This window comes from Clupea harengus, chromosome 5 (genome assembly GCF_900700415.2).
Source record: "Clupea harengus chromosome 5, Ch_v2.0.2, whole genome shotgun sequence".
Lineage (NCBI taxonomy): Eukaryota > Metazoa > Chordata > Actinopteri > Clupeiformes > Clupeidae > Clupea > Clupea harengus.
The window spans coordinates 24,213,563-24,228,825 of record NC_045156.1 but is presented as its reverse complement, the minus strand read 5'-3'; the positions used below and the strand labels follow the sequence as shown (position 1 = coordinate 24,228,825).

At 44.4% G+C, this 15,263-nt stretch overlaps 1 protein-coding gene across 2 annotated transcripts in view; it reads right to left on the bottom strand.

The window, feature by feature from the left end:
* Window positions 1-12,643, bottom strand: part of LOC105895865 (metabotropic glutamate receptor 4-like) — a 167,076-nt gene extending 154,433 nt beyond the window's left edge. For both annotated transcript variants that reach the window (XM_031568233.2, XM_031568232.2), the window contains exon 1: window positions 11,820-12,643. The gene's annotated coding sequence lies outside the window, so the exon portion shown is untranslated. The remainder of the gene's footprint in view (window positions 1-11,819) is intronic.
* Between the last annotated feature and the right edge of the window lie 2,620 nt (window positions 12,644-15,263).

Sequence of the window (15,263 nt, the reverse complement as noted above, 5' to 3'; positions counted from 1 at the left end):
GCCTTCATTTCTTTTCTTTCTTTTTCTGAGAAACTGATATATAACATGAGTGACTCTGCCATTGTAACTGTATCCGTTGCCTACTTTTTTTTATATATATAAAATTGAGGCTCTCAGTTTTGAGGATGGAAGCATTAAAAGGAAAATCACTGAAATTCCCTAACTGCTCTGAAAGTAAATGCTGTCAAGCCTGAGGTTCGTTACAGGCAATGATTATTGTAGGCCTCTAAAATGAATTTGTTTTTCCGAGAATAAACAAACCCAATCAACATATTGGAGGGTTTGTTTTGTACTGGGATAAAAAAAAGCATGGCCTCCCCCGAGAGCAGTGTGTCAAAACATTCTTTCAGTCACTCCCTCAGGTGGACTTAAGACCTCTATAGACTAATGCATCATGTCTTAATCAGAGTGCACTTTCAGAGATTGCATCACATGTGACCTTTAGGAACTCTTCATACTGGGGTCCCTGATAACAGGGATTAGTCAGAACATAGTCACCTTGTCAAGGGCATTGCCAGCATGACACGCGGAGGTGGATCCTCTGGGATCATCTGAGAGGACGCGGACAACTGACAGACAGGCCTTCAAAACTCGGAGCGACCAGGGGACTAGTCGTCAACCCACAACTAGCCCTCCGGTGTGTTGCAGCCCTCCTGATCCTCGCCTTTCATCTTACATCCCTGTCATCAGTGGTGACACAAAGTCGGCTGTCTTCCGTTGTTGTCGCCCGTCACGGCTGCCCACGCCTGGCCCGCTCTCTCCGGACCCCTTTCCAAGACCCAGAAAGGTCACGGGTGATGGAGATGACTGCTCCGTCCTCACCCTCGCGAAATGAGTGCCTTCATTCCGCTCCAGTTATCCCTGGTGCTCACAGATGAGGTTGAGATAGAGGGTAGGGGGGTGGGGGGGGGGGGGGAGTTTACAGTAACGCCGACTGACATTTTGACAATCCCCGTGATTGCTGGAAAGAAGGTAGAGGCAAGAGGAGGTTTTTCACTAGAACCTCTAACAAGCTTTTAAATAATTCCCTAGGAGAGCAGCGGCTGCCGCCAACCGAAACCAGGGTCCCAAAAGAGGGAGCAGGGAAGCGCTGACGGGGCAGCGAGGAGGGGGATGGTAGAGAAAGCGTTACGGGAGCATTGAGCGAGATCACATTCCTGGAAAGCTGTCGCATACAGCATGCTGACTCTCTCCTCCCTACACACACACACACAACCCCTGCCTCCCACCACTCCACCTCTGAGCGGCCTCCGAATCCGCTATGTAATAACTGCCACTTGCACCAAATCAATAATTCACCATGAGTAACTCCTTAAATACAGGTTTTTTTCCCCCTCTTTTCTCGATGGAGGACCCTTCTGTTCTCTGCTGTTGTGCACTCTACTGCTCTGCAGGTGCTCTTTTTAATAAGAAATGTTCTGGGTCCACAGAGGAATGTTCTGTATCGTGGCAGCGCGTACAATCCCTGTGTAAAGAAAGAGGACTTAATTCTGCCCTGTGAGCAAATACATAAACTGGGGGGGGCTTGTTTGTGACATGCCAAGCTTTTTTTTGTATTCAAATTCCTTCATGTGAAACCTTATTACAACTCCCAGCTAATCCCTCAATGGTATTTTCTCATCAGCATGGTTGAGCACACTGAACTGGTTGGATAGTAAGGCTATAAATCCTTTAAGATGGTTGTGAAATTGTTTTTGTAATTTCTGGTGATGGGAGATACTAATTGTTATTTTCTGCTTTTCTGCTTGTGAACAGATCCAAAAGGTCAGTTACAGTTAAAAGTTTTCACTTTTTTCTGCTTTTTTTTATTTGCATTGCTTATGCTAATTCTTCCAAAAATGAATTTTGTATTTATAATTTATGTAACACCAAGAATTATTTATTAAAAGCCGAACATAAGAATTATGATGCTTTCATGTTTTTTGAGAATGTTTTTGTTATGACATGCCAATGGCTTCCATGGCATAATATTATAATGACTGATGTTCATTGGTAATCAATTTCACAAACTAAATTTGAAAAAGTGAGTGAAAGGATCAGTTCACAAAACCATTGTTGTATTGCTCTTTCATAGCTTTTCTTTTTACAGTTTAACTATCCTTCATCCCCTTGCAATCAAATATGCGAATCCCTGTCACCCACTTCATAGACATACACACATGCTTACTGAAAAGGTTTGTAAAAAAACCCATCAAAAATGCTAATGATTTGATGTCTAATTTAACTTGTATATATTCGGACACATGGAAGATTCAATCACTCTGCACATTATCACTCGACCAATCTTATCTAATCTAATGTCTGGAATGTTCAAAAGTGAAGATAACTGTTTGGTGAGGTGAAGTCAGTTACTGATCCTCTGAATTAAGGAAGTCAGTTACTGATCCTCTGAATTAAGGAATCACACACTAATCCTCTGAATTAAGGAATCACACACTAATCTACATCTTCAGTCACAATGGACTACATGCTCTCACTGTACAGTAGTTACTGTGAATAACTATCTTGCCTTAGCCATGTCTCAGTTGTGGCTCAGTCATGGTTGTATATAGTCGTTTCTGGAATCCCACAGGCAGTTGACTCATTAGATAATGCTTAGCGATGAAAGTAACACTTGAGTCATTTCAGGCCCACTCTGACCCACACTCTGGGCAAGCCCACTCTCATATTCAGCCTCACATTTGGACTTCTTCCCCTTTCGGTAAATCATGAATAATGTGCCGTGTCGGAGGTAACGAAGCGGTTGACACACAGGTGTTTAATAGATCAGCACGAGTGTGTGTTAATAAGAGAGGACGTGAAGGGCCATCTAGCAGCACCCGTCCTCCGTACGTGGGAGAACCGCACGATCGGCCTACCGAGCGCGGCAGGCATTTGTTTCCTCGCTCACATGCGTTCCTCCCATGAATATTCAGTGTTGTTGCACTCATTTTGACCATGCTTACAAAACTCTGTGGAGAGCTACAAGCACTGCTGATTGCCCCAGTGCCCAACATGGCAAGTCAGAGAGGACCACAAAGGGAGAGAAAGAAATGCCTGCAGACCCTTTTTTTTTGGGGGGGGGGGGGGGGGGACGGCAGGAAAGAAATCACAGTAGAGGCCTTCCATGCACCACAGCACACCTCTTCAGACCGCCGTGTCGATGTCTGCAAACGTTAATGTTAGACATGTTGGTGAGCACGACACTGGAATAAATTGTGAAAAAAATGCATTTTTTTTTATGACTAAGATGGAGCTTTTCATTAATCTTGGAACTCAACCTGCCCCCGCAACACAACAAGAGCATCCCTCACGGGAAAGACAAAAAGGGAACACCCACACAGAGGCAGAGCAGAGCAGAGGAGGCAAGCTCTCAAACATCACAGGATTATTTTTTGCATCTGCCCGCTGTAGAGTGGCTGTTTGAACATCCAAAGGATTCTTGCAAGATTAATGAACATGGTGGCATATGCAAATAGCAATGTGGGTACACTTGCACCGTATATATATATATATATCTGCACTGTGCTGAACACAATCAAGAGGCCATATGTTTACTTGGTTAACATAGCTAAAATGGCTGTCATGGTATGATTTAGGTTTCCTCCCATGCTTTTGCAAGGCGTAAGTCATCCCCTGCAAGAGTGTGATGGAGAAGTCCAAGACTGTGTTTTGTGTTGGCATGTTGAGCATACTATGAAGTAAATAGTATGCCTCTCACACAGTTCATGGCGCTATACTCCTGTGAAACCATCCTTGAGTGAGTTCTGGAGAGAGTGGCTTCACTTTGTCATTAACGGAGCATGAACGCACCTCTGCTCCTCAATAATCATTTTTATGCGGCCATAAAATTAACCACCTGAGCTGTATTTCACTCTCCGTGTTTAACTTTATATGAACACGCTTTATTAACATTGGAACAAATTCTGAGCTTGCTGTGCAAACTCAGTAACCACCAGAGTTTTAATGACTCAGAGGGTCTGCCCTTTGGAGAAGAGAAATAATCATTTATTCCAAACTTTTTCAGCTTAAGACCCAAAATGAATTGGCATTACATCTAGATTTATAAACTACTGATAAAAAAAACACAACAAACCATACATTTAAAATGTATATGAAATGTATGTATTTCAATATAAAAGTGTAATGCTACGTTTCTCACCACCTAGAAGCAGTAAGGCAATACATTCACTCAAAGGGGGTATTACCATTAGGCAATGGTAGGCAATTCCCTTAAGCCCCTAGCTACCAAGGGCCCCGAAAATGATTACGTCTTCTTAAATATCCATACCTAAAATGGCACCAAAATGCCTAATTCATGAGTGTCTCAGCCCCAGTTAATTTTCTCACCACCATTTTGTAACACCTTTTGTAACACAAAAATGCTTTTTCTATTTCTCACCCTTTTCTCCTCTTCACCATTCTCACCTGTCACCACCACATTAGTCACACACATGCATGGAAACTGACACACATACACACTTCACTAATACAAACATAACACACACATCAAAACAATGTTGAATAAACGCACTTTGCTGCCTAATCCACAATAGGTATGAGCCTATGAGTCATGGACAGAATGTCAGAATGTCAAATCACGGTGAGCAAGATAACGTCAGCAATTACAGCTAACACTGACAATGTTAGCTAGATATCAACACATTAGTCACCAACTAACAGACACACAAAACAAACAAAAGCTAACATACTCACTCAAAACATGACTGACTTCCTTTTCCACTGTCGCTTGAAAGGGAAAATGATTTAGGCTTGTCCCGATACTGAGAGCTTTGTTTGGAGATGTCGGTCCAATTTGTTCACTTCTAGGCTTTCATTACTGAGTACCTCCACACATAAAACGTGGTGAAGCCAAGTGAATAAACTCTTCCTTGTATTTTAGTTTCAACATCATGCACATGATCAACAGTGAGGGAATCACCAAAGTCACAGAAGAAGGAAAAAAGTTTGGGAACGGCAGATCGATTCCAGTCACTCACAAAATGAAATATTTACATAAATCCTTACATATTTACATGGATTCTATTCAGCATGTGTGTGTAAAATGTCTCAGCTCCATTTTGTCTTAGCTCCATTATCTTTTCTGTGAATAATAAAGAAAAGCTCTTACATGTACTTACAAAAAGCAATTGTTCAATCAATGCAGTATGTTTGAATACCACTGAAATCACTCATGCACAAATACAGGCATAGCACCTTCGACTGAGTCATGAAGGGGCAGCCTCACGAGGACCTTAGGGTGGTTTTCCCATGAGGCTTTGAGACAAACATGTGCACGCTTCACCGAGATGTTCAGTTGGGTGGAAGACGTCTCTGACAACCCTCCAACTGATGCCATTTGTCTCTCGCATGCCGTTAGTGTCCTGTTGACGTGGCGACAGTGGGGGGAAAAATTCTGGCCTGTCCTCCGCGCCTGTCATTGCATCCTCTAACGGCATCAGACAACCCGGCCCTCGGCCGAGCCTCAATTCCATTAGAGTCGTCAACAGGTTCAGCCACTCTCCCCCCGCCCCGACCAGCACTCAATTTCAGCGCACCTTGTAGACGGACAAGAATGAGAGAGAGGGTCAAGGGGGGTCATTTCATACGCGACCTCGCCGGGCTTCCTGAAATGAAGGCGGAAAAAAAAACCTGCAAGAGCCAGACTGTGTGCACACAAGCCAGCCGTTTGGGTTCCAGAGGGTGGGGTGGGGGTGGGGGGTGGGAGTGGGTGTGAGGAGACTTGTCGGGGCCTCTCCCCTCACCAGGTTGCAGTCCATCCATTATTGATGAAGGCTTCTAAGTAAATAAATACATCTCGTTATCAAAGCCCGGGAATCTAACAGTGGAGGCCCTTAACGAGCCTCTGAACAGGCCATTTTGCATCATTAGCGGCGGATGAGGGGAGACGTCTCCTCGGTTGTCACTGCTGCAGCGTGGAAATCAGAGTGCAGCTCATGGCCTTCTGCGCCACCTCAATCGCCTGTGTTTGGTGAAAAAATGTTATTCATTGAGCAATTCACTTCTGGAGTCGCAGCGGCCCAGGCGTAGAGGAGGGGGCGAGAGAGAGAGAGAGAGAGAGAGAGAGAGAGAGAGAGGGGGAGAGAGAGGGCGAGGGGGAAATAACAGAGCTAAGGAGAGGAAGGAGGAGAGAGACGAGAAGCTTGTTCTTTGCGTCACACTCCATTTTAACGTGACTGGAAATGTGGGTCTTTATGTAAAGCGATATTTACTCAGGTCCAGCCATCACTGTTATCACATATGGCTTTCCCTCAGGTTTTAAGTCATAATATCTGTTTTAAGTCGTACAATATGTACACGTTTGTACACATTTCGAAAAGTATATGTTTGCTTGTGAGTGTGTTGGTGCGCGTGAATGTTATACGCCCACCTCGGAATATAAGTACGCCCACCTTGGAATATAAATGCATAAATGCATTGCTAATTGAGCGACGATCACACACATACTCATGAGAAGAGGAACATTTTTCTTTTTTTTTCATTTAAAACAAGATAACAAGGCGGTGCCCGGGGCGCTGGGGGACGCTCAGAGATCAGAGGCCGCAGGAGAAGTGTTTAGTGCTGAGCCCGAGTCTCAGTGCCGCGGCCTCCATGTCTGCTGGCTCTGCCACTGGGAGTGGTAAGTGTGCTCATTTCACAGTCCATTTAGCAGACACCCAGCCAAGGAGGAAGGATGGCACACACACACACACACACACACACACACACACACACACACACACACACACACACACACACACACACACACCCGCGCACACACGATGCATGAACGCCACACCACTGGAGGCCTCCTCGCATATGACACACAGGGAACTGCCTTCTTCTGGAGCTCAAAGCTGGGGAGCTGAGCCTCGACCCCAGGCTCAGTCAGGGCGCAGCGGTCCCTGAGCTGCCTCCGGTCCTGCAGCTGATGTGTGCTGGGGGTCAATCCAGTACTCTCACCAGTAATTCAGAGCTGTTGAATTAGAATGAAGTCTTTTTCCCCCCCCACCTCTCGATTCAGCAGATCTGGTTTCCAGAGCAGCGCCAGCTGAACATTTCTTCTGCTTGGCCATTTTAGCTTTTTCTTTCAAGTGGAGCGCTCATGCCCTGTCCTGGCAGCTCATCTGAGGCGTTTGGCATACCATGCCTCATGTACATGCGAGGTGCCCCAGGCTCCTGAAACCCACCAAAGACACCCTACTGAGCAATGGCGAGGAGAATAAAAACTTCAAACACCCATCACCTGCCTACATGCAGGGCCGCAAAATGAAAAACACATATCCACAAAACTTTAATCCCCTAATCAACAGGAAACAGTTGCCTTATTGCTGCCAAACGGATTTGGTGTCCCCTGACACACTTTGTTATATAATCATATTTTGGCGACTGTTAGCATGTTCTCTCGAGGGTGGCAGAGCCCAAGGGGCCACACACTGTAGTTCTGAAGGGATTTGCTGCATGGTGACCACTTTGCCGCACAGATACTCTGGCAGCTCAACAAAACCTGGCCAAAGATGACACCAGCATGACCCTTTGACCCTTCCTGGCTAGCAACCAATGAGCTGACCTGGAATGTCTCCAGCAACTCCGAACTCATGCCCTACACGGACTAGAGCCAGGAACAACTAGAGAAATAGGACGAAACTCCTGTCCTGTTTTAAGTTTTGTAGTTATCTTTGTTAATTCAGTTATTCTTTTATTCCATTCAGTTATTCTTATCTATTCCAGTTCTGGTCCACATTTGAGCACGAGAACATACTGTATTCCCTGTGTGACACCAGCGTTTCATTTTCTTCTCCCCTCTGATCATGCATTCTCACGTGCATGTGTGAAGCTGTGAGATTTCTGGAAGTGACATCAGTTGTCTGACGTCAGTTTGTCACTGCAGTGGGTTTCATTCTTTTTCTCTCGTTATGCTATTAATGTTTCTGTACATACAATGTGGCCGACATATGCCAAGAAATATGAGGAGCCATTGTACTAAAAACTTTTTGACAAAGAGTGTGAAATTATAATTATATAAAAAAAAGACTGTTTCCGATTCTCCCACTGGGAAGTGAGTTAGTGAGAAGTGAAAAGCATGGAGACTTCCAGAGAGACAGGGGGAGAGTGAGACCTGTGTGTACTCAGAGGAAATGTCTCAAGCTCAGAGGTGTGTTTCTCTCCCAAGCCTTTTTGTTTATATGACTGCAAGTTACTTCCCTATGACTCATTTGTGAGAGTGGGTGCCGCCGCCCCCCCCCCCCCCCCGTTGATGGCAGATCTCAGGTGTTGTAGCTACATGTGCCACACCAAGGGCAAATGCCTCTGATAACATTTCTCCAACCAGCACAGCTCTGTGACTGCCACATTTCTCTGCAGTTCATTCAAAATTAAGCAGTTGCACTTGCTGGACTCATGACTCCCATGTTTTCAATATTTAAAAATGTTTTTTTTTTTTTTTCATTCTTGTTGGTTAGGTTCAAGGAATACTGTGATGATTAGCCTCACCTCCTGCATATAGCCGTCCACTGATCATTCAAGCATTTCTGTTTAGCTACGTGAGATGGCGAATGATGGCTGCCTGGGGCACATAATGTGTCATTTTGTTTTCTCCAGACTAGAGTATGTAACTCCTCTCATTGACATGCACAGCAATGCACTTCAGCTCCATCTCTCTCCATCTCTCTTTCCCTCTGATTCCCCCCTTCACATCTCTCTCCCCATGTCAATGTACCCCTCTTTACCTGTATACCCTCATTCCCCACCTTGTTTTCCACTTCTCTCTGTTCCCCCATCAGTTTCTCTCTCTCTGCCCCCATATCTCTCTCTTGCTCTCCCTATCTCTCTCTCCTTGTCTTGGTTTCCATCATCCTCTGGATCCTTCTCTGCTACTGAGCTCTTTGGCGAGATCCTGTTGTGAGCAGATGGCCTCAGCCAGGGGGAAAGTGAGGGAGTTGAGCTGGAATGCGGACGCGCTGTGTGAGTCACGAACGGTCATCTCTTTCTACACCCCTTCAGACATTTATACCCCCGCACAACTACACAACTACACACACGCACACACACACATACACACACACACACACACACACACGTACACACACACACACACACACACACACATACACACACACACACACACACACACACACACACACACACACATACACATACACATACACACACACAACCACACACAAACACACATACAAACACATTAACACACACACACACACACACACACACACACACACACACGTACACACGTACACACACACACACACACACACACACACACACACACACACACACACAAATACACATACACATACACATACACATACACACCCACAACCACACACAAACACAAACACACATACAAACACATTAACACCCCCCCCCCCCCCCCCGACACACACACACGTACGAGCGTGCGTGCACACGCTAGGGAGTCATTTACTGAACATGACAGAATTTGTTCGTCACTCAATAGGAAACACAATTAAGCCCAAGTGCTGCAGACATCAAAGGCCTCTCACTCGGGCTCATCTGATAGATGAGTGCCCCCCCCCCCCACAAGAGGGTCCCTCCCAACCCCCGGCCCTTGGTATTGTGCACTGTATTCAAAATTAGTTAACTTTGCAAGATGTACGCAGGCTTATCAGCTCCCCAGTAGCTCGAAGTACGCCCGTGACAATGATCTTAACATGGCAGCGGCTATTCAGGGGAGGCTCTTGCTGAGTCTGCACTTGTTAAAAGTGGTCGAGAGCAAGAGTGAGATAGGGCAACTGAGGGGGGGGGGGGTATCAAACAAAGTTAGCCAAGACCCTGGACCCTGGGTACGCGCATGATACCTCCCATGGCTCCCCCAACGGGCTCCTTCTCTCTCTCTCTCTCTCTCTCTCTCTCTCTCTCTCTCTCTCTCTCCCCCTTTCATTCTCTCTTCCTCTCTCTTTCTCTCTCCCTCTCTCTCTCTCTCTCTCTCTCTCTCTGTCTTTCTCTCAGGGCTGCCTGGGCACAATGCTGACTTGGTTGAGAACGTGCAAGGAGGGCCGACCTGATAACACAGCCACGGAAACCTCACCCGCGGTGGAGAGTGCCTCGGAGACACGGGGCCAAATTGAATCTGAATCTGTTTTTCTGCTGAGCCCGACTCTTTTGGATAATTAGCCCTGTGGTGGGGTGGACAGCTTTCTCCCCACATGGATCAGGCCTTTCATCCTCACTTGGCTCCAGTGAAATCAGTGTCCCGGTACGCATGGCTGCGTGGGGAATTACACGGGATTGGACAGTATCTCTGTCACAGACACACACTCATCCCGAGACTTAAGCTACGTTTAATGTCATTAATGCCATTTAAGCTGCCGTAAGGTTTCCAGAAGGGTTTAAGTCCCCTCACGTCACTCTGACTCGTTAAAGATTCTGTGTAGAATGTTTGTGGTCGCCGGGCAGTGAGAGACTTCATTGTCGTCTAACTGGCCAACCAGAAACAGCTCCTTTGTTCTGTGGCCTTGACACCTTGACACGACCAGTGATAGAACAATACTGCGCACCAAGATTTTGCCATTTTTCTTCCTTCTCATTCAATGCTCTTGTATCTCAAGTGTCCCCTCATCAAAGCCTTCCCAACCAGTTTATTTGATTGGAGGCATATAAATAAAAGGCCGACGAGGGAGTAGACAATTAATCAAGCGCAGTGGTTGTACAAATGAAGCCCTAGAACCACGATGAGGAAGAGGTACAAAGTCCACAGCTGACTGGGATGAATTACTGTAACCATATTAGGCATCAATTAGAAATAGCCCCGGGTGTAGACATGGGCAGCCATTAAACATTTACAACAGTCACCCACTGTCATTACCGTACATGTGCAAAAGCTGAAGCATTATATAAAATTATATAAACATTATTATAGAATCCTCCAAGTGGTTCAATAAAAGCTTCATAAAGACCTAGCAAGTCCAATTTAGCATGTGTTCTCTCACGTTAGAAAAAGATCAGATATTTGGATATTTTGGATAAATCCACAGGCCTGTTGCACTTGTCTGGTCAGCAATTTATTTTCAAACTGATAGTGACACTGTTGCTTCACTGTAGACTCCTTTATGACCTGACAATATGTTGAGGTTCAGGTCATAAAACGTAGAAATACATTAATACATTAATAATTTATAATATCTTAATCCACCAAAAACATCCGCTGCCCTTTACCTGAAGGACTGGGACCTGTAATCATCTAAGCTGCTTGAGTGCTGGATAAGGAGCCCGGCAAAATGACTAGGGAGTTCCATATCTTATTTGACTGAGAAATAAGCTTTTTAGCCAATAGATTCGCTCCACCCCCCAGTGCCACTCTCTTGGACTTTATGCATGCTGCTAATACAGTGACATCACATTTGATTTGATGTTAATACTTTTCCCTTCCAGTCTCCAAATGAATGATGTAATGACATGTCAAGTTGTAACAAGAGAATGTTGGAGAATGTAAATATTGATTTTTATAGAAATCCATTGCTGTCGAAAGCTCTGCAGTGTATTCTGCAAACCAGTGCTCTGACTTAAGAATACATTTCACACAATGCTGTTGTAATTTGACTCTAAATGAAAACTGACAAAAGCAAACTATCAACGTTGGATACCTTTAGAATCATGTGTGATTGTTAATAGTAGAACGCATTGTATGACAAAGGTTCGTTGTTGTGTAGACAACAGTTCTTAGAGGGGAAAATGCCCCAACACTACCTAAACAACTGCATGGCTGTGGGGTGTGTATAGTTGATAGACTCCTGACACACCAAATATTTTGTTCCCAGATCATCAATGAAATATTTCAAAGTTGACCCAGTTTTACTCACCAGTCTATTTTGTCGTTGCAGTTTCATCTTGCGTACTGATCCACACCTTGAGGATAACTTTATTCCTGAACATCTTATCAAATCGTCGGCGTGGTGTTTATCAGGGGAGGAATATTCTCTTCATTATCCAGACAACTCCATCCACTGATCAGGGGGGGAAATCCAGGAGAATTTTCAGATTATCGCGACCAGTAGCTGTTGCGCTGTAAATTCAAAAGTGATGCTAAGGGGGGGAAATCTAAGGGCTCGTTTTCTTCTTAACTTTGCTCCCCTTTGTATCTTCTTTGAGTAATTCGGCAAATGATTCCTCTAACGGTGTCTTCCGTAGTAAAGACGGCGTTGATATGCGAGTGACCGGTGGTATCGATGATAGAGCGCACCGCCCAGCTCAGATTGGGCTGCACAACTGAAGCGATGCAGTGCGCTCACCGCCCACAGAGCCCATTTGATCATATATGCAACGCAGCTGATGCAGAACAGCTATAGGCTACTAAGAGCGTCCCAGCACACCGTGTTTGCTGTAATTCGTGTTTTTATATGTATTTGAGGGAAACATACAATTTCACCGTGACTGAAACCTTTAGCAGATGTCAGCTGTTTTGAAGTCCGTTACTGGATGGTTACATTGGTCTTACGCGAGGATCCTACCTTTGAGAAAATCTGAAACTACTCAAAACGAGAGCAAATCAGACCGTCTGAACAATAAACAAAATATTGAAGAAATATTAACAGTGTTTTCCGTTCCGATTTATTGAATGACACGCATTGATAAAAGAACAATGTAGGCTACTTTCCATGTGGTTTGGTACCTGCTCAAATCAGTGAAGAAATGAATGAGAAAGTATAACTCGTGAGAATCCCTATCACTGGAGAGGGGCTTTGGCACCCTTCCAGTAGTACAAGCCCTCCAGTGAACCCCCACATTCATTCTACACATCGTTTGCAAACCATAAGGATCCATCAGATCCTATAGCTGCTTGCCCAACGGCGGGGGGTGGAAACAACTCGTGTGAATGGAGATGGACATGGTCGCTATGAAGAAAGCCTTTTCTAACAGTTTTTGCATTCGAAAAGGGTCGACATGGAAATTATGCCAGAAGAACTGGCCTAACATATTTTATGTGTAGCATTCATACGAACAAAACCGTCTACGTGATTCACGTAAATCATAAAATTCACATTCAATATAAAAAGTAAAAGCCTTCAGGAACGTAAAAGGTTTTGGAAACAATGGAGTAGGCTGGCTATATGTTAGGAATGTATAGGCAAATGTTATTAAAATGATATGCATGATGATATGATAATCTTCTTATCTGAGAAATGTGTGAATTAACGACTATTTCGACATTCAGAGAGCACAGAAGCCAGTCTGCCTCACTCGGGTTTGTTCTATCTCCTGGTGTTCTGCATGAAGTAACAGCGCCCACAAGTGCCGACACAGCACCTCTTTCCTCGAGTCCTCGACATACCCGCTGGAGGAACTTTCATCCACAACTCGTGAAAAAAATAAAACACTCGTATCATGTAAAAATGTCTATCCTGTTGATTATCCAATTCATCAAATGACAGACAGAAGAAAATATGGAATTGACGCTGTCGTACTGATAACGATTACCTTTGGTGGAATTTCCAAAAAGATAATAACATTTGTCTGATATAAACTTTTTCAGTATGACTTTCTAACCTCGGGCTAAATCTTTGTGCTGAAGTTGGAATATATGATTGTCCTTAGTTCAATCCCACTGCATTGATTTGAGATTCTTGCTAGAGGTAAACCAAATGGTGTCTATTGTGCTACAGTGGTGCAGTTGCTAAGCAGTAATATGGATCAGACAGTATATGGGTCCTCTTGTTGAGAATGGGTGAATGTTCCCAACATTGGCTGCTGATGACCATGTGATGTGGATATAGCTCATTATCTATAGCTCACTACTTATTTTCATCTTCCTACCCCTGTTGGCATGAACTGGATCTTCAGAGGGAAATAGTGAAGCTTTCATCCGCCTTCTTACTAATCCCTCAACCGCTTGAGGTTTTCATGTAGGCCTATGGCATTTCTCTCTTATGGCCTCAGATGGCCAGCTTTCCTCTGCTGAACACCAACCGTCATTTGCAGCTCGTAATGACAGAAATGCCAAATCTGAGTTGATCAGAGATGGTTTGTAAGTTGAGGGTTATGTCCACACTATGATTGTGCAATCAGTGATCAGACCAGGGTCATGACCATCTAACAAGCTGCTGCAGTGTACTGCGTCCAAGTTAGCCTCTGACTCCCCCTCTCCCTTTGCCAGCTGTCTCTGCACTCTGCATTCTGTCCATGGTCGTGGCAGGTCTGCCAATCCACACTGCTGTTTCAGTGCTAATTCAAATGGGTGCTGCAGAAATTATGTCTGCATCAGAGAGGACGGTTCTTGTTGGTATTATCTAGTATAACATAGCCAACCAATGGTCATATTATTGGTAGAAAATATATACTTGTATTTACCATGGTAGCATCAGTCTCACCAGAAATACATTGACAATATACTAGCCCTTTTATTTCACATCAAATTTGATATTCTACAATAATCCTACATTTGTCACAGTTACAACTTGGCAGACCCTTCTGTAGATCTACCTAGGGCAAAAATGGTGAGACTTCTGCTACCATGGTAAATCAAAGCACCTTTTTAACCCTCATGTCTGTGTGTCTGATCTTATGGCGAAAACGCATACAGGGTTCAGATCTGCTGATTGTGCACATTGGTCAGTTATTCTTTGCTCTCTCACCTGGTCAGCACTGAAGTGCTCCATACCCGTATATTACTTTCTCTACACCATAAATAACTGAAGGAATCAAGCACTTCTCCAGCATCTTCTCATTTGCTGTACGCCTCTCCTATGTTCTCCCCCTTGATCCCATCATCTCAAACGCAGACTCATCTATACTCTTTTACAGTCATCATCAATCCTCATCTATCAATCATCAATGTGTGTGTGTGTGTGTGTGTGTGTGTGTGTGTGTCCATTTGAACCTTTTCTTCTTCCTTGCCTGTGTCAGACATGGCTATTCCTTTGAAACTCTTCCCACATTCTACCAGCGGCCTTGAGTAATGTTTTGAAATTACCTGTAGAGAAACTAGTCATATGCACCTGAGCCTTTTTTGCATCTGGGCTTTCTGCTTCTTTTCCAATCATGGTTAGATCCAGTTTGCCCTCTTCTCTCAAGACACCCTTGAACACATTTGTATGAAATCTCCCTTTTCTTTACAGTATGATACATGGAATAACCTTTACTGCAAATTGACAAAAGACTGATGACTGATCTTTTATTTTGGATATTTTTGAACCAAAAATTGAGCTTTAGGAATAGCAGTGTCTTGGATCCCAACAAAGACAATGCACCTGCTTAAGAAGCCACTGTGTTCAACTCTAAAACGCAGCTAAGCTAATGACAGAGCTATT